At 33.4% G+C, this 21,438-nt stretch overlaps 1 protein-coding gene across 2 annotated transcripts in view; it reads right to left on the bottom strand.

Annotated features, from left to right (window-relative positions):
* LOC145693270 (alpha-tocopherol transfer protein-like) overlaps positions 1-19,652 on the bottom strand; it is a 151,683-nt gene extending 132,031 nt beyond the window's left edge. For both annotated transcript variants that reach the window (XM_081769112.1, XM_081769114.1), the window contains exon 1: positions 19,528-19,652. The gene's annotated coding sequence lies outside the window, so the exon portion shown is untranslated. The remainder of the gene's footprint in view (positions 1-19,527) is intronic.
* Positions 19,653-21,438: the final 1,786 nt, after the last annotated feature.

Below are 21,438 nucleotides of genomic sequence, written 5' to 3'. Positions count from 1 at the left end.
TCACCGAGAACAGACACAGCATTTCCAGAACATCTTCTCGTTCACACCACAGACGCCTAAAGGTATTTTAAAAACTCCAATTCAATTCAAATGTACTGGTAGTTACTGGTGCACCCCCCTCAGAAAATCCTGGATCCGACCCTGGCTGTCTGAAATGCTAATATAGGCATTTTAGGTTGTAAGTACCTTTTGCATATACATACGTCACTTTATTGTCAAATTTATTAATGATGTGTTCAAATAGCTGATGAGTAATTAATTTGATATATAAAAGTTTACGTGGAAAGTCAAGTTCGATACTTAATACTGCATCTTGTGCAAGTTCAAAAGTTCGTATCCACTCGTGGAGCGAAATCGAATTGGGAAATTTGGGGACACTCTGAAAACTGATGCGAAGTGTGTTAAGCCTAATATTGGCCATCGTATTCAGTCGTAATCTTGCACTGCACTTACAAAAAACGGGGAGAAATTACCCAAATCAAGTGGTAAACTCACTCTGCTAAAGTCCAAAATGCACAGCAAAAACTCGCACACACACACAAATACTATCACCACTGGCAGAATCAGCACCAAAGCACGAGCAACACAGGACGTGTTGCGTCTACGAAAACTCAGGCGCAACTACTTAGCAACGAAGGAGCTTAAAAAAAAAAAAAAAGTTCTGTCCTGCGGACCTCAGAGTATGGATTTGATGTATTTTCCTACACCCAATCCAACTTTCGAAAACCCAAGACAATTGCTCGAGTCAATTTTGTTTTATGGGCGAAAAACATGTGTCCTCCCTATCCGAAATCGCTCAAATTTTTCACCCTAAAATGCTGACACGGTCAATCGTCCTAGGGTTTTGGTAGTTGGATTCTGTGTAACAAAATACATCAAACCCATACCCTAGTATTCACTGCACAGAAAATTTATTATTATTATTATTATTATTATTATTATTATTATTATTATTATTATTATTATTATTATTATTAACAATATTAATATTTCTGTGAGTGTTCCTCATACTCAGATGAAATTATTGGAGATTATCAGTGTGGATTTAGACGAAATCGATCAACTATCGACCAAATATTTATCATTCACTAAATACTCGAAAAGAAGTGGAAATACAGTAGCCCGGTAGATCAACTATATATTGATTTTAGAAAGGCTTACGACTCGGTTAGGAGAGAAATGTACAGCGTTCTTACAGAGTTTGGAATACCGAAAAAGCTAATTAGATTAATTAAGGTATGTTTAAACAAATCCCAAAGTTAAGTCCGTGTAGTAAACTTTTTGTCCACGAGCTTTGACGTCGAGAGTGGCCTGAAACTAGGAGATGCGTTGTCGCTATTACTATTCAACTTTGTCCTGGAATACGCTATTAGGAAAATCAAAGATAGTAACAGGGCCTTTAAACGCTTGCAGGGACATGGGTTTAGAAGTAAATGCAGAGAAATCTAAATACATGTAGGCCTAAGTGCGTCTTGGCCGTAATATGGCAAATTATGGATGCGTTAAAATATTAATTAATACTTTAGATAAAGTGGATACTTTCAATTATCTAGGATCAATATTAACAGACGAAAATCGTATTTACGAAGAAGTTAAATGTCGACTAAAAGCAAGGAATTCGTGTTATTATTCAGTTCAAAATCTCTTTTCGTCACGAATTCTGTCGATGAATTTGAAACTTAAATATATATGAAACGATAGTCATGTTTGTTGTTCTGTATGATTACGAAACATGGACGCTTACTCTGAGGGAATAACATAGACTGAAAGTATTTGACAACAAGATCCTGAAACGAATATTCGGACCCAAGAGGAACGGGAATGGCGAAACTTCATAGCAAGGAAGTACATAATTTATACGGTTTACCAAACGTTGTTAGGGTCATCAAGTTTAGGAGGCTTAGGTGGCCAGGTAATGTAGCTAGGATGGAACAAAGTGGAAACGCTTTCAAAGTCTTAACTGGAGGACGAATCGGAAAACGACCATTAGGAAGATCTAGGTGCAGATGAGAGGACAATATTAAAGTAGAGAGCTTTCGTGAACGCGGCATTGAACTTGCGGGTTTCATAGGTAATAGAGTTAGTTAGTTAGTATTAAAGCCATTTAGAAACATTAAAGAGAAACTGAGTTAGGGTCCACTTTAACATTTTCCTACTGCGTCGAAGCAGCTAAAAGTATCATATGAAAGTTGGTTAACATTTGGTAAGTTAACTGTTGATGCACTATATAAATAAATATATCCACCCCGTCAGACAAAAATGAGAGTCCATTTCATTAATATTATATAATATGGTAAAACATGTTTGACATTGTATGCTTCATCAAATACTATCTATCCTCCTACCATAAATAGTCTTGGGACTCTGGAGCCCCAGCTTTCTTGAACTTTCGATGTTTCTGTGAATTTAGTATTATTTTAAGACTGATTTAGAAATGTTAAAATAATTTATCCCCATACTGAGCTTTTACTACCAGAAAGCTATGAACTTCTTCTAAAATCAATTCCTGTGTTCCTTTTTGGAAATAGATGTGATATGCGTTCCCCATTATGCATTCTGCTGGATTTTGCCTATCTTAGAAACATATGATTTTTACATTTCATATTTGATTTTACTTTCCACATAGAAGACTGGTATATATTTGCACCTAAAGCACTCATCTTGCTCTGGATCCAATATCACTTTTAGTACACAGATTACGTATATCTATAAAATATTTTTTTTCTTTTGACAACATTCTATTCATATCTATTGAATGTAAATTGACATAGATTAAGAGTGACATATGTAGAAAAGTAATATGTAAATAACAGATGTTTTACTATCAGAAATAAATAAAAAAAAACTACTTACATATTCTCAGCTAGAAAGTTATTTAAGTTATTTTCGTACTAACGATTTGTTTGTATCTTCCCATCTGAATTTTTATTCTCGTTTCTTCGCTTAAGAATTTACTTAAAACCACGTTCCATTCGTGAGAAAATTCACACGTTACGTCAATAAAGATATTAACAAGTGCTTCAATTACTTCACCAGTTTCCTCAAACTTTCGTGCACAATCAAGGTTCAGTTTATGATTCAATGTTTCCATATTATTTATTGTAATCCTTCTATAGACTCCTGAGGTTATCATATGTGATTCTTGTGCAAACTACGATTTACTATAATCCTTATTACTGGTGTAACATTCCCTCAAAATGAATTATTAAGTTGAAGAACAATACAAGTTCAAAATCGTATTTCGTGAATGTTTCAATAAGATAAGTATGTTGTACGACACATGGAATTCATTCTTAAATTACATAATACGTTGAAGACTATTATACCAATCTACACGAATGCGTTTCTTTATACATAAAACAATTATTTTTGACATTATGTATTTTGGCCTATTTTGGACTTTTACTGTTCTTCAACTCAATAATTCAAACAAAGTATGTGAATTCACCTTTAGTTTTATGTCTGATAAAAATGCTGTATCATAAAACAAGTATATAGGAAATATATTAACGGATTAAAATAAGCGCCAGGAAGAAGAAAATAAGAAAAGTTAAGGAATAAAAATAACAATTACAAGAAACGAAAAGAAAAAAAGGAAAACAATCAGCTGAAAACAAATACAACATTAATAACATCAGAAATATCATCATCAACAACAACAACAACAACAAGTACTACTACTACTGCTATTATTATTATTATTATTATTATTATTATTATTATTATTATTATTATTATTATTATTATTATTATTAATAATAATAATAATAATAATAATAATAATAATAATAATAATAATAATAATAATAATGGAAAAGCAATAAATAGCTCAAAATAATTAAAGTGACTAGGTTTGTGACTTAATAACTCTTAAACTACTAATCAAATTTTCAACATAAATGAGGTTCGGGCCTGTGATGGCTTAAATCATTCTAGTTTGACGGTGCAACTTAGGAAAGGGAAGAGAAGTGGGAAATATATATATAAAATAAATAAAATTTAATAACTTCTGAACCATCTGACCAATCAAGATCAAACCTTCAACATACACGAGGTTTGGACCTGGGATAAGTTTGACTATTTCATTTTTACGGCGAAACGTAGGGGAAGGGGACATATTTAAAAAATGAAAATGAAAGTGACTATCCTTATGACTTAATATCTTTCGAACCCCCAAACCGATCTCGATCAAATTTTCCAGATGGATGAGGTTCGTTCCTGGAAAGGTTTCTTTGATATCATTTTGACGGTGAAACTTAGCGAGGGAATGTATGAAATATTTTTAAAAATGATCGAAAATGACAGACATTAGTGTCGAATCTATAATTTTTGAAGTCGCTGACAAGAATAGCAACACTTCTGATCCAGTTTACATCCAAATTCAGCCCCACAACTCGGGGTAGGGGGAACGGATACAACATAATAATGTTCAAAAATGACTGATATTAGTGTTGAATCTATATTTTTCGAGGTCACTGAGATGAACAGTGACACTTCCGATGCCGTTTAAATTGAAAATCATCTGTTGCGATACGGAAAACTTCTGCAGTAATTCTTGGTTGTCATGTATGCCTGAATTTATAACAACGAAAGAAGAGTTTCATTACACCCAAGCTTGTTCCCGAAGACACACAGACACCACGTGAGCCTACTTGCGTGTAGAAACGAAAGAAGCACTTTTCACGGGTGCTAAACATATGAAATAAGATGTTCTGCGTCTAAAGTTGTTATTTTAACCAAGTGAAGCGGGTAATCGACACTAATACTTAATAAATTGAGAAGTATATCTAATTGTTCATTAACATACTTCAAACTTTGGTTTTGTAGTGAATACGTTGGATTATTGTATTTTTAAACTGTTTAAATTCCTGCATTTCACACGATTTTTAGTTAAGTAGCTACTATCTCAACACTATTTATCCGATAATCATGGTTCATACGTCTTTCACTTTAGAATAAAACAGAGTTTCAAATAGTACCACGCACAAGTATACATGATTTATCCTAAAAGGGAAAATTAAGGATTTTCGGAAAATTTCTTTATAAAAAAATACCTAATCTCGAGGTCTTTTTTAGTGACCCTGTACGTAGGTACCCAAAGTAACTCAGCCTTAAAAAATACTTATGCTCAATAAGTAGTTATTCCGCCGAGTTTTATTGCACATGTATTTATTAGTTATGAAGAAATATTTTGCAATATTTGTTCAAAATACAAAATTTATTATCTAAACAGAAAATAGAAAAGACAACTTTTAATAAAAGAGTTTTTTTTTCACATGTGTTATTTCAAAGATTGAAACATTGAAACTTCGTTTTCAGTAAGAACTGTTGTTGCTGACAGCGGCTGGCGGGAAAACCGTATTTTATTGCGGATGTTATAATGCAAAACATTTTCATAGCTTGAACACAATCATTTTAAAACCGTGTGCGTATTCTACATTGACGTTTATATGGTACATCACTTTCACGAATCAAGGACCAGATATAATATCCCATCATATTTTCATTGTACTGTCCCTGATACCGGCGTTCGAATTTAAAATATCCTTATGGAAGAGCTCCCCATACTCTTCGTAATATGCTACTATGTTTTCCATAAACATTTTCAGATGTGAATCAAGAACATGAAATTTGAGTGATATCCTGCATCCCGTTTCACCATAGCTTTCTACCAGATTATCTATCAGCTCCTTAATTTTCTGCTTTATGGTTGTCAAGAAATCCTTGAATCACTGCCACACATCTTTTCCAAGCATCCTTTTCAATTTCGGTGATTACCTGAGGAAATACTTCACACTGAACAATTATTTTTGTGGGCCTGTAAAAACACCGACTGTTATCGTTGCATTTGACAGTTGGGCGAACATGCCTTTTAAATATATATATGTTGCGGACTACTTATTAGGAGTTTTAACAAAATGTTTAATTAACCTTAACTAGATATGTAATGGTGGCATTAGTACATATCTAGGGTCTACCAGTGGCACAAATTTCACGTTTTCTTCTCCCACCAAAAACTTTGTCCGTAGTGGCCAATCCTTCTTGCAGTAACGAGCAACAGTATCTACTATCCCAGAGGCTAGGGTAGCATGGAAACTTTGTAAAACCACCTTGAAGACCAATTAGGATCGCGATAACTTTAAAGTCTCCTATAACATCCTATTGATATTTTTCATAACACAGGACCTTCAATAGGATCTCCATATTATTGCATTCCTTTTCCAGATATACAGAGTGAGCCAAGGGAAGAGACATATACATGTTTCCATTGTGGAGAAGCACTGCTTTCAAAATCTTAAAGGAACTATCAATGAAAAGCAACCACTCGTTATGGTTGCAAGGGATACCAATTGACTCAAACAATTCCATGACATTGTTACAGAAGCACAGCGCATCTTTCATTGTGAAGAAAACGCACGGACTTATCTACTAAATTCTGCTGTTTCAGTCTTAAAGTTTAAAGCTTACCATTGGTTTTAGTGAGACCAAGAACTCTGATCAAATCGTTAAGATCTTTCTGATTCGGATAGTACTTTTCTGCTGGCGTAAAATCACACGCGTAGTCCACATCTCTCGTATCTTTATAATCAGTGTCTGACGAGTCATGTTCTTGAGAGCTATTCGGTTTTTCGGGGGTAGACGGAACAGAATACTGGAGGCTGTGTGGAATTGGGGCCATCGACGAAGGAAAGTCGGGATATATGAATTGAGGTGTATTTTTTACTACTTCGTCATTTCGACGGGTCAGTTGATACTGTAGTCAGTCGGTTCCCTCCAAATTCGTTTTATTGTAGCAGAAGACAGCCGTACGAGAGCAGCAAAGTGTTGCCAGATGCGATGGGAAAGTAATCTGAACACGAACTTCAAATACCTCAGAAACTACATAGTTCATATAGATAATTTTTAGCACATATTTCGTCCTATATGTCACAAAAGCAAAGTTTATTTAAAATAATATAGCATTTCTTTCTTCTTTCAACATGCTAATAGAAAATAACAATTAGACTTCAAGGACAAAATGTATGTTACATAGTTTTATAAATCAAAGCTCGCATTCAAATAGATCAAACTTTCTTAAAATACTAATCCTTAAGCAATAGTAGCACTATCAATACTGTAAATTATGTTATTTATCGTATGTTCCTTTCAACAAAGCCTAAGTCAAACGATTAATTACAAGACAACGCTTTCGTTTAAGGATATTCAACCTTTATTAACTATAGAAAAGCTCTGTCAATAACAAACTTAATAATAGTGTTGTTAAATTAACTAATTTATGTTATGTTAAACCAAAAGCTTAAATCCCTTATAATAATTAAGGACTAATTCTCGTATTTAAACAAGTTTCAGTTTCATTAGAATACCAATATGTAATGTAGAAAGTCAATATGTCAATATCAATATGTAATTAGAATATCAATAAGTAATATTAGGAAATAATAAAGATATCTAATGTATGTCCTATTAAGATAGAGCCTAAGTTTTACCTCTAATTACAAGTCAGACTCTTATTAAATATACTAAAGCAGGGACAACAGCAATCAGCATGTTAGCATCAATAAAGTTACCTGTTATATGTTCTCTTATGTAATATCTAAGCGCTATGAGTCAAAGCTCGCGTTTAAGAAAGTTGTATATTAATTAAACTATTAATTCTCAGCCGAAAAGCAATAATATTATCATTGGTAGGAACATATATTGTATGTTCAAGTAAAATAAAGCCTAAACCAGTACAATAATTACGACCGAAAACTTGCCTTCTAGCATGTTCGAATTTCATTAATATACTAAACCTATGCCAATAGCAAACTTAATACTAGCATTATCAAAATTAATTAATAAAGTTTTGTTGAACATGAAGCCTAAGACTATTCCAATATTAAAGAAAAAATGTTCTATTCAAACAAGTTCGAGCTCCATCACAATATCAACATACAGTCAATAATCAGTTACGCTCAGAACACAAAAATATATATATTGTATGTTTTATTAAACTAGAGCCTGATATCCATAATTATAAGCCAAAATTTACGATCATGTAAATTCGATCTTCATTACATACAGTAAACGTGGGCCAACACCAGTCAACAACATTAGCTACAATAATGTTATTTAACATATGTTCTCTTAAATAATGGTTAAACACTATCTGTTAGTACGAACCAATGTTCAGAGTTAAATAAGTTCTAACTTAATTAAAATACTAATCTCAAGTCCATAGTAACTATTATTGTTTGCATTAAGGAAGTAAACTAACATACGTATATTATACTAAAATAAAAGTCTAAGCATCTTCCTATAATTACGAGGAAAACAAACAAACAAGCAAACAATTTCAAAATTCGGTAAAATATTAAACCTAAGCCAGTAGAAAATTAAGTACCCTATGTTGTATTCTAATAATGCATAAAACCCATCCAAAGAATATCTAAGAGCCAAAACTCGTGTTCATCCATGATCAATCTTCATTTTATAAATTGATTCAGTATTTAGGAAATACTTTTTTTCAATTTCGTAAAACAATACGTAAATTGAATAATATGTGAAGTCTAATAAGTAAAGTCTTTACGTCATTTTTCAATTAGTATTCTCTTTTTCAAAAATTAGTGGTACAAACGGTCAAACCAACACTAATAAAATTGAATACGTAAAAAATAAAATTATAGGGTTATATCTCGTATACATACTTTATTTGATATACTTCTTAAAAGTCAAAACAGTTTTCAGTAAATTGTTGTAGTGTTATTATACTAGAAGTAACAATATTTACGTAGTTCCTAATTTAGCTGCAAGGTATCATATTTATTAAGTTTTAATAATTAATTTCAGTTTTAATAAACATGAGCAATCTTATATAGGAAAATATAAATATCTGCGTGGTACTTTCAATACTCATCTGTGAGCTCCTTTGTAACAAATCAGTTAGCATACGCGCCTTCGGCGTGGGAGACCTGGTTCGATTCCCGGCGGGAGCACATGTGGTTCGGATTCCACGTTAATCAGTAGGTCCCGTCTCATATAGTGGTATAATCGTTTCAAAGCACAATAATTCAGAATGTATTTAATACTTAAAACAATGCAAGATATAATAAAAATTAATAATGTTATAATTAATAGATTAATGATATTAATAATAATATAATCTAAAGGTACAGAGTATTATATTACAAATTAAAATAAAAACAAATTAAGCCAGTATCAAATATTATAAATAAAATAAAAATATAATATCAATAAATTTTGGAGAACTACATGTCTATGTAAGACTGTTCGTACAATACGAAGGCAAATGCTACAGTAAAATTTTCTGTTCGCAATCAAAGAAAAAAATATGGCTACGGGCAAATCATCGAAACTCAGTAAGTTCAAACAGTACGTAATCATTTCAGTTAATTTCCTTAGACCTACAAATAATATCATCATTTTAACACTGCGTTGGTCGCGCCCTCCACCTTTACGTGAGTGGTCGCACGTTCTACTATTGTAGAACATCTGTATTTTTCTATAGCGATATGATTTTTAGCGATATTCGGTCTTGGGTATGTTAGTTACAGTATTATACACGTTTTAAAATATTTTAAAATTATTTTGTTTGGTTAATACAATAACATTGACAGAAATAAACATTTGGTATATCGTATCTAATATATGACAATGTTCAACTGAAAATCGAGCAAGTGTTTCGGTATAAGTGTTCATATAACAGCATAAATATTTTTTATTATACATCGTACAGGTAGAATGATTTGATGTACTCATTTGAATGACCGCCTACTCCAAGCAATCGTCACACACGCTTTTCTGCTGGTCTGGGCACACAAATCTCTGACATTTTCCAAAAGATTTTACTTGTTGACTTGTTGCGAGAATGGCAACAAAGGACACATTTTCCAAACCCAGAATCTCCGTCTTGTGGTAATGGAACACCTTTATTGAAGCCAACCAGAAGTCTACCTCTACGTCGAAGCTCGTTTGGCAAGGATTCCACGGCTAAACGTTGGCTTATTGGTGGTTATATAAACCTAGATCATGGGGGAAATTCTTTCGTCTGACATTCTCATTATTTGTATTTGCTCTAAATATATTAAAAGCATTAACAACAGTTACATTTTTTCCTCAATTCATCATCAATTAGGCATGAAAAAAAGGTGCCTTGTGTGCCAAGCATATGAAAAGCTGGTATTATATTGAAATTGTGAGTTCGTGGGTTTCTTGGCATTATGCGATCTACATACCAGCGAGAAGGTTCTACGTTCTTCTCTCTACCGATATAAAATGCACGAATATCGAGAGAAGGTGGTGCAGCAAGATCCATGACTTCAATACTGGCTTGTACTGGTATGTTTTCTTCTTCTTCTTCTTCCGGTATGTTGTCTCGTACATCTTCGGTATCATTGCACTCAACTTTTTCTTCAAAATCTTCCTCGAGCTCCTACATGTCTTCAATTCCAAATGCACTTTCACAATCATTTTCTGCCTGTAATTACTAAAGACGCACTTGTTCTCTGTCATGCACTGACATTCCATATATTACAAACACGTATTCCACAAAAATAACGTGAAAATGTAAAACGAAATAAATCACTTATACGAAACAAACTTGTACGCCAATAGTCGCGCGATCTACAATAGTAGAACACTTATGAAATCATGAAACAAATCTGAGCAGGTGCAAGAACAAGCGCTGAAAATTGACTCGAATGTACAGAACATTTCCGGAGAAAGGTACATAACCGCTTAAGGTCGTGCGTGTTGCCAGTTGCTCAGGATTCTAAAAATTAAACACCTGTTCTACAATAGTAGAACGCGCGACCACTGCAGTGTTAATTAAAAAAAGTACATATCATCTACCTAGTATTACATTATCTCATGCTCCACCTGACATCTTATACAAATAAATTAATCACAGGGCCTAACTAATTCAACTCTTCTGTCCTATCTTTGGGTCCTTTTGGGACCACATGAATATTTAATGTAGTATATCTCTTAAATGAACGTGAGATCTAAAAGTATGTTTTTTTTTATTTTCTCCCCACTATATATTTAATATATTGAACACAAAAAATAGTTTGCTATTGTTTTGTTTAGAATCGTAGAAGGACTTCAAGTAATACTCATGTAATAATCAAATGTACATCTTTTTCCTTCTTACCAAAGTAGCAAAATTAGTAGTTTACATAATGCTCAAAAATTACTAATTTATTGTTTCTGAAAATTACTTCATTATTGACATAATAAAGTAAGTTTGGTGTGTAGTAAAGAATTCTTGCATTACATTACATTGTTTGCAGCATGTCTCTTATTTTACTCACGTTTCAGTTTGAAGAAATTTGATATCCTGAAAGATCTTTATATTTTTGAAAGCTTGTAAATAACAAAATGGCTAGTTTCAAAAGGTTAAAGCCCATCACCTCCGGAAACAATCCCAAGAAGATTACATGACTTTACTGTTCTGGGTTGTAGTTGTACCTGTTACTGGTGACAAGGTAGTCCAGTATTTCTTTTCCATTTTAGATGACGATTATGTCAGTGGTGTCGAAGGTGACAGTCTGAGATGAAATACAATGCAATAATGTATTGTTTTGAAATGTATCTTATACAATTTCTATACAGAACACCAATAATTATTTATTTTCAATTGGGGTCTCTAAGGGACTCCATCTTATGTTTTATTTTCACGATAATATATAAAGGTTAATTCGAGTTAATTAAAAGGTTAATTAATTCGATTGGCTTAATTAAAAACAATATTATCATAGTTTGACTCTAAATGTGGTCTCAGCGCATGGAATTGTGGGAAAACTAACTAAAAGTATATGATAATTACAGTGGAATATTTAAAATCACGGAAACCCTCGAATTTCTACCATCTTTGGCCAAACTTTTCAAGAATCGGGTTACAAATGTATGTTCTCTTTAAAAAATAACACTACATTGTCAACTGAAGAAGAATGGGAAATATTTATACGACATTAGACGTTTATACAAATATATCCTGACCAGGATAGCAGTGCGGTTTTGGAAGGATGGCGCTGCTGTTGTGTTTACATCAGTTTCGTGACAAGCGCGGTGGGACAGGGGAGCTGAGAGTTTCATTCTGCAGTGTATCCAACGGTTTTTAAAAGTTGCAGTTTGGATGTTATGCATAGCCTAATCTCTTTTCGCTTAATAAAGAACGCCATGAGTTATGTGGTTGTAGTGAACCATTCCTCCAGTAATGCAGATGTATTGTGGATAGTGATATATGAATGGAAATTACCGATTTAAGAACAACAATTGACAATTCAGTGAGCTTCTACCGTGTATTAAGCAGATTGTAAAAAAAAATGATTACGTTTTATTCGATGTCATTATAAAATAAGGAGCAGCCTGTAAAACGGTGCTCGCCAGTTTGTTCACAAGTTAATATGGAGGGTGTATTTTTGTTGTAGTTGTTTTATTTTTTATTTATTTATTTATTTATTTCTGCTTGTTATTTAAGATGTTCTGCAAATAACTTTTGAAACTGTTTGTCTTAACTTGAGCCAGGGGCGGATCCAGGCTGAATGATTGGGGGGCGGTCGTTCGAAGTCAAAGCAAGGTAAAAGTGTACTGCAAAAAATAAATAAATAAATAAATAAAACAAGTTTAGAAAAGAAGAAGTAGCTATTGTCTGCAATTTCTAGAACAGAAATGGCCACCTGCGCCTAATAGTTAAGAAGATGTAAAGAATGAGACGAAACTCAATTTCATCATTCTCTCTTTAAATATCATGGCACGAAAAACTCCTAACTGGCCTCTAGCTTTCTTATAACCATAACAATTTGTGTTTTGATAAATTTCATCATATTTACTCCTTGCAGTCCAAAGACAACACGTTTACAAAAAGAGGGGCACAGTGGCTCAGTGGTAGAGCGTTAACCTCTGGTGCATGGGGTCCCGGGTTCAAACTCTTCTACCTTCAAGAGAACCTTGTGGTAGACAAACACCATGTGCGTGGGTTTCCTTGGGGATCTCCCGTTTCCTCCCACTTTCTTCATTCCACTATTTCATTCATTTCTCATCATCACCGTCTCTTTTAGCCTAGCCTCATAAACGTGTGACATAAAACTCAAAGATTTAATTTAATTTACATTTACATTTACATTTACAAAATTTCAGATTTCTGCACCTAATTGCTTACGAGATCTGATGATGAATAAATCAGAGTGCTTCATTGCGTTTGCCCTTTTGTACTTAAAGACTTTTTTTTTTTCTTTTGCACTATGATATATTAGTTCCACTTGATGTTAATATTGTAGAACTGGGTATTCTACATGTATTTGACATAAGTGTCACTTCTACGACTTCCTTGTTGTCTTTGTGTTGAACTTTCAGTACCAAAGTCCACCCTCATTTACATTCATAATGTTTAAGCTCAATTTTTTCAACTATAAGATAATCTCACCGAAAATTTCCTAAGACAACACTTGTTTCAATTATGTTCTCCAGAAATTCGAAATCATACATTGTAAGCAATTGGTCTCTATACGTCTATATGTGCGTTAGACATTCAAGTGACTTATGACAGCTGAATTTCATTTCTGCTACCATCCGAGTTTCGTCAGGGCGTTTTCACGGACAAAAGGTAGGCCGGACATTGTAGAAAGTGCTAGAATATAAAAGATTAATCTTAAAAGACTCGTATGAGATTAGGACAAGAAAGCAAATATTGTCCACTCTAAAGACAGTTCCTAAATTTTAATATTAAGAAGAAAAATTAAAAAGAATGCATCCCTATTAAATGAATTAATGTTTAACATGTGTGTACTAAAAGAACCGAATCAATACATCAATTCAACATTACTTTCAATGTTATATCTTAGTTAAATAATAACTTGGTACACCGAATAAATATGTTTCTCAATAGGAAACGTTCATTCTAAATTCATAATACAATATATATGAATCCATGTAAATAATAAGAAATATGTGTGTTTTCTTTAATGTGTCAGCGATATTTAAAAATAAAAGGAACTTTAAATTGTATGAGTTGCATGTTAAGGAAGATGTGAAAGAAAGGAATCAATCAATAGACTTTTTAAATATTTAAGTTCGGTAGTAAAAATCAGAATACCGTATTATTTTATGTTATTCACTACGAGAAATTTTGCTAATTCTGTTCAGGAAAAAAAAAATTGTGCAAATCCTACAGAAACAAAAGTTTCTTATGCAAGTGTACAAATAGTAAAGCATCATAAATGTCTGATGCTGGTGAGATCTTTCAAGGAGACTCTGAAAAGCAAGTTTTTAAAATAATCTACATCCAAAAAGCTGAACTTGGCCTCTACAGGATATCCACTAAATGTGTTGCTTTAAACTAGATCTTCAGAAAAGTTATTGTAACTTAAAATAATAATAATATTAACTTAGCTTATTATAATTATTAATGCAATATCGAAAATCCACATGCTCGCTGTGCCTTATTTTGACAAACAACATACCAATGGTGGTAGTAAAGGAGGTAGACGGGAAAGAAATTCAATCATTTAAATAGTACTAGTGCTGCGTGGATTATATTTTAGAAATCTTAACGAAAGAAACATTTTGATACAACTTCCATACTACCATCTTCATCCTATCGGAAATTGTGGGGTGATGTTTTCAAGCTCTGGATCAAGGTTCTGAATCATTAGAGCGAACAAATATCAGGAAGTAAATTCAGAATTCATGTTTAATTATTTTAAAAGATAACATAATAACTAAATTATATTATCAGGGGTGTTATTAAGAGATGGTGTAGGTATGGAATTTATAGTTTAGAAAGTTATGTACTAAAGAAAATAACGAACTGACACCTAATAAAACTTTAAAACTGACTGTGATAAATGTAAAAATAATTATGATAGAGATTAAGAAGTAAGAAAACCGAAGGAGATGAAAAAGAAAAACTACAGATATTGTGCTGATCTTTTCCACCAACGAGGAAGGAAAACAAAACTATTCAGGAAACATGATACGATCGCGCATTCGGTTTTTTTAGGAACAAAGAATGACAAAATGTAATAAAAACACACATAAGACGTTTGAATTAGTGTGTCTTTACCTTAAAACATGTTAATCCTTCTTATAATGGATCTGAGAACACATAGTACAGAAGAAAAACTTTGCTTCTGATATTTTCTAAAATATTTCATTAGCTCATTAAATAAGTGGCTAATGAAAGAGTAAGTCTCTAAAGGATAGTGCAAAAAAATTTCAGTGCAAATTGTTTGACAAAAACGAAAACAAGGTAATTTCATTACACTCTTGTTACAAGTAAATTAAAAAAAAAACACCTGTATGTATAAATAAAGCATTTGTTTCTCAAGTAAGTTAAAAATTGTTCAAGTTCCTTGGGATCGAACTAGGAACCCCTCAAGGTGAGTGCTCTGGCACGCTCTTCTTTGTGTCTGTCCACGTTGTCACTACACCAAGAAAACAGCATTTTTTTGCATAAGGGATGCACGAATAGTATTATGCATTGATTACTTATTGTTAGATAAACATATTTACCACGAAGTAGCAACATGACTAGGAAACATTTTTCATCTGTGAAAATCCCAAAGAGAGTTGTCACGCAATTATTTTGTCCGAGGAAAAACAACGGATATTTTTAAGCTGCGACACGAAAAGTAAATAAATAAGTAAAGTAAAAGAAGGAACGTGAAACGAGAGCGATGAAGATGCAAATTGTTACATCAGCTGAAGGTCCAAACGCCACTTTTAACTGAATTATACGATTAACAATTATGGAGTCAATTATCACGAACAAGAGAACTGTTTCTCAAAAGTGATACATAGATTATAGCCTCTGGCTAAGGATTATTTCAATAGAGAACTATGATAATCTACTCAGTAGTTTTCTTTTGAAGATGGATGGAACATGATATTTAATGATTTGTGGGCGCATTAACGTAATTTCAAATTTTGCTAGAGGAAGAGCAAGATTTTGCACTCATTTAAAAATTTTAGGTTTTCTTTGTTAGTATATTGCTACACAATGAATTGAAAATATGTATTTATCAAAATCAGTATCGGGAACCAATCCTCCTCTACATTTTCCAAATAACACTCCTATATGTGTGTCACTGTTAAGAGTTGTGTCTCACTAATCGAATCAACAATATGAGCATCCTGCTACTTAACACAACATCTTTTTACATATACAGTACACGAATAAATGATACATTTCAACATAATTAATAATCATCAAATATTGTTTACGAATAACATATAATCTTTCGTTATAAGTTTATTCAGCTAGGTGAAACCTATCGATCTTAATTCTGGAAAACACGTTTTTGTTAAACACTAATAATATTAAAGGACATTGATGAATGTTCTTACAGGGATGCGTTATTTATTATTATTATTATTATTATTATTATTATTATTATTATTATTATTATTATTATTATTATTATTATTATTATTATTATTATTGGTAGTAGTAATACCAGTAGTAGTTGTCGCAGTAATTTGGTTATCAATAATAGTAAAAGTAGCATAATGATAATAACAAATGACTGGATCGAGATCCATTATTATATCTTTACATAATTTAGAGAGAAGTAAACACAACATAGCACTCCTGTCCGAAAACAGACTGCAATTAATTACAAAAATCATCGTTTGTGTAAGCCTTGACAAGGAGAATAGAGTAAGATTGGATATAGTTTCTTTTTTTGTTTCTTATATTCTCTCCTATTATCAAAACTGTAAAGTAATTTCTGATAAATTACGGTACATTTCCAGGTTTTAGACTTTCAAACATGGTCGGATCCAGGATTTTCTGAGGGGTGGTGCACCAGTAGCTTCCAGTACATTTGAATAGAATTAGAATTTTTTAAATGTCTTTAGGCACTTGTAGTGTGAATGAGGAAATGCACTGGAAATGCTGTGTCTGTTCTCGGTGAATTCTTTCCTCTCAACGTGTAGAATATTGACTTAAAAAACTATCGATTTTGCAAAACTTCCCTTTGTTTTAAGCCCAAACAAAAACATGACAGCAGAAATTTTCGGAAAGTGTTACTTTATCACTGCTAGCTTCTCACTTTAGGTAGTGTATATTTCCAATGGAGGGGGGTGCACGTTCATCTTTGCACCCCCCTAAATCCGGCCCTTCTTTCAAACTATAATATGCGATAGTGTCGGAAGTTTTATTAAGTGACTACTTCCGTCCATCTGCCTGTCGACAGATATCAGAACGAAAACAGTTAGATATATCGATGTAGTTTCTTTTTCAGTTGATTCAGAATCCCGAGAAGAGATTTTCATCTCTTCCGTTATCTCTGTGCTCAAACCAGAATTGGCTGAAGAAACCCATTTCCAGTATCAAAGTTTATAGTCATACGAAAAAATGGGTCAGCATCTCAAGGAACAAACTGTCATCCCCAACAGCGCTCTTTAAGAAACAAAAGTGATTGCAATTTATTACTACTAATATTGATTTCCATAGAACAAAAACTGCAGAAGATATCGAGAAGCAGTTTTCTGCAAATCAATTCGGCGTTGCGGTAATACGTAAGAGCTATCTTTTCCAATCAAATCAGAACTGGTAAAAATAAATTATTTTCGGTTTCAACACTAATAACCATAGAGCAAAAACTGAAATATACAGGTGCGGTTTTCTGCAATCGATTCGGCGTCCCAGGAATATGTTCCACTAGAAATCAACGATGTTCGGATATAACATTCATCCCATTGAACATTAATGCTAATAATTAACGACAAGCGCTTTTATGCAATCAATTTAGCGCCTCAAGATAACATAGCACCACCCATCCGGAAGCCACTTGTGGTTGAAATTTACTAGTACGTCCGGTTTAAAAATTAATTTCCATAGGGTAAAAACGGTAAGAGATAACACGAAACAGTTTCTTGGAACTGTTTCAGCGTTCCAAGAATATCGTTAATCTCCTCCGGTGACCCTATAGTTGAACTGAAATTGATAGAAATGAACCATTTCTAGTTCCAACGCTGAGCGCCATAGAACAAGAACTGTGATGTATAGCAACAAGCGATTTTTAACAATAACTTCTCAAGAAAACATGCCATTACCACCTGCTATTTTCTGCTGAAATCGCAAGTGGTTCAAATTCACCGAACTTCCGGTTTTAGTTGTTGTTTCAATAGAGCGAAGACAGAAAGAGATTTCAAGAAACCTTTCTTTTTTATTGACAAAGATTCGGTATCCCAAATCTGAGTTTTGAATCAACTTTTATCTATCTGTTGTAAGTGGAAATGGTAAAATTCTACGATTTTTCGGTTATAACACTGATCGCGTAAGTGATTAGGAAATAGACAGCAACAAGCAGTTTTCTGATATGAATGCAGTACCGCAATAGTAGGTTTAATCTCATTTTATTCCTTTATTGCAACGGGAACTGACAGACATTAATGAGTACGTCCGGTTTCAATGTTAAACTCCATAAGAGCCGAAACAGTAAGAGATAGGTAGTAATGAATTTTTTGTATAGATTCAGCGTTTGAGAAACAGGTTACTTCTTTAATCTTATCACTCTTTCACAACCAGTAGTTATACGTATATTTACTACTTCAGGTTGAAGACTGAATTCACGTAGTCTAACAATCTATCTTAGTTTCACACCTTGAAACGAAACTCACTCATTGCACTGTCCAACTAAGAACCTTGTCTGTTTTATCACTATGGTACATTTCAGAGATTCCCGTCTTTACCTTAAACATAATAACTAATCGGTGTAAAACGCAACTAACGAATATTATTATGGGGATATAGTTGGTCTAGGGACGTACAGTCAGTTTTAATATTGTGCTCCCCTAGTTTGTTCTCATGATAGCAGCTCAATTTGTGACAGAGAAAGTCTTATCTATGAGTTTCCTCTCGGTTCTTTCTTTTCCTGCCACATTCTTCTTTCATCATCTGGGGCGGTGGCTCAGTGGTAGAGCGTTCACCTCTGGTGCATGGGGTCCCGGGTTCAAATCTTGCTCCCGCCAAGTGAACTTTGTGGTGGACAAACACCGTGTGCGTAGGTTTTCTCGGGGTTCTCCCACTTTCTTCATTCCACCATTTCATTGATTTCTCGTAATCGCTGTCTCCTTTAGCCTAACCGGCATAGCCGTGGGACTTAAAACTCAAAGATTTCATTTCATTTTTTCTATCATCATCTATTTCATAATCATCCCCTTTCACATGTTTCCTTTGCCCTTCAGGACCTCATCATGGTACGTAAAACTAAAACTAGAATACAGTATTATTATTATTGTTAACAGTAGTAGTGGTAGTAATAAGCAGAAGAAGATATAGAAGAGCGTAGTATTGGATATATGTAGAATAGTAAGAAGATTCCGGCAAACCACTGAATAGAGAAGAAAACACAGTGAAAGAGTAATATACTTGAATGATCCGTTCATTAATGTATCAAGTGTTAAGATAAGAAGAGAAGACAATACATAATAATAATAATAATAATAATAATAATAATAATAATAATAATAATAATAATAATAATAATAATAATAATAATAATATTTCTTAATACTTACTCGGGTACACTCCAATAGTTGAACACTTCTAGTACGATTTTTACATTCCAAGCTACTCCTTTAGCACTCGTGTATTCAAATATTGATATACAATGTACAATGGCAGTTGAAATGATCTCTCTTATCACTTCTTTTTTAAAAAATCAGTGAGTTAAAAGAAGTGATAGTTTAACCATTCAAAGTCTAATCCTTTTGGATCAAATTTGCCTTGCCTTGAACTTAGAAAAAAGAAAAACGCTGAAGTTTCTTGCAATGATGTAAATATTGGCAGGGAAAAATCGTCAGAGATAAAGTACAACACCAACAGACAAGAAAGACGAACGAAGTTTTGCGTACTCTAATTACACTGGCCGACTTCAGTTTAGTTACAGAAAGGAAAACCTCTGATTCTGACTAATTTCAGGATGCTGAATTCGAAATTGATATACATTTTACTACATTAGCTCGTATTTTGGCGTTATGCATTGTTGCCAATTCTGCTATTTTGTAGAGACGGCTTCAGTTGTCATCGAAGTAACAGGTCTGACAATGCTATTTGAGTAAGAAATAAATTAGATTTCACTCAGTTGGCGATAGATAGGACCCCCCTGGTTGTTGGCATATATATATATATATATATATATATATATATATATATATATATATATATATATATATATATATATAACAATGAATACCGGAAGGATGAGGATGATTGAAATGCTTGACACTTGTATTCCTCCCCCTCCTTTGTTTGTTTGATTTTAGATTACTGAAACCGGTTTAAAAAATAGGGTCTATGTGGCAACAATGAGCGGCACGATGACACGGACGAAAAAAGCGCCATTATTGTGTGGCTCAAGCTTACTCTTGTGCATTGCAGTAAGTAATCTCTCAAGTGTATAAGTATTTTGTCGGGAGAATTGACTTGGAATTTTTACGTCAGTAACTTCAGTTTTATTTTATCGTATTTTTAGAACTTTTGCCTGTGTTTTCAGTATCTTTTAGTGATTTTATGGAATAAGTGGTTGTGATGTTGCTCTAAGTTTCGCTTTCCTGTGCAAAAGGTCAAGTTCTTCACGCAGAGGATGTAAAAGCTCAACGGACAGATTTTGTTATATCTGTGGCGTATTTATGGTTAAGTCACAGATTAGATCGATAAATAATGACGTTAGGAAAGCATATTTTTTTTTTTTTTTATTTTTGCTGCAAGATTGGTGATCAAAATAAAAGCTGGGTCCCTCATGTGTGTTGTTTGATGTTATACGACTCTGACTGCCTGGCTTAAAGGAACCAAACAAAGGATGCCTTTTGCTGTTCCGATGATATTGAGAGAACCGCGAAATCATTATGATGATTGCTATTTCTGTATGACGAATACAGCAGGAAGTAACAAGAAGAAACAACGTGCCATCGAATACCCAAACTTGCAATCCGCGATCAGACCAGTGCCCCATGGAGAAAATTTACCTGTACCTACTCCTCCGAAAGATTGGTAAACTATCGATTTTACAGCGCCTACAGGAAGCGGTGAGGACACCAGCTCAATATCTGTAGATGACGATCCGAGAGACAGTTCCTTCCACGTAAAAGATGAGTCTCACTTCATCGTATAACATGAGTTGAATGATTTAGAGAGAGAGTTACAACTTTCGAAAGAGAAAGCTCAACTTTTGGGTGCTAGACTCAAAGAGTGGAATTTACTGGCTCCTGGAACTACTTACACTCACTACAGGAAAAGGAATGAGCACTTTTCAGAATACCACAGAATGGAAGGTTCTCCTTGCATATCGTCGGCGGCAATTCAAAACCTGCTATGTGCATTTTGCAGGAGAAGCGAAAAACAGTATCCTGGTTAGATTTTTCGCTTTATAAAAGTGATGTTATAAGTAATATTTGATGCTGCACGTAACTTGATACCTTTTCAAGTAA

This window comes from Thermobia domestica, chromosome 8 (assembly GCF_964235325.1).
Source record: "Thermobia domestica chromosome 8, izTheDome1.hap1.1, whole genome shotgun sequence".
Lineage (NCBI taxonomy): Eukaryota > Metazoa > Arthropoda > Insecta > Zygentoma > Lepismatidae > Thermobia > Thermobia domestica.
The sequence above is the reverse complement of the archived record's forward strand: the minus strand, read 5'-3'. Positions and strand labels throughout refer to the sequence as shown.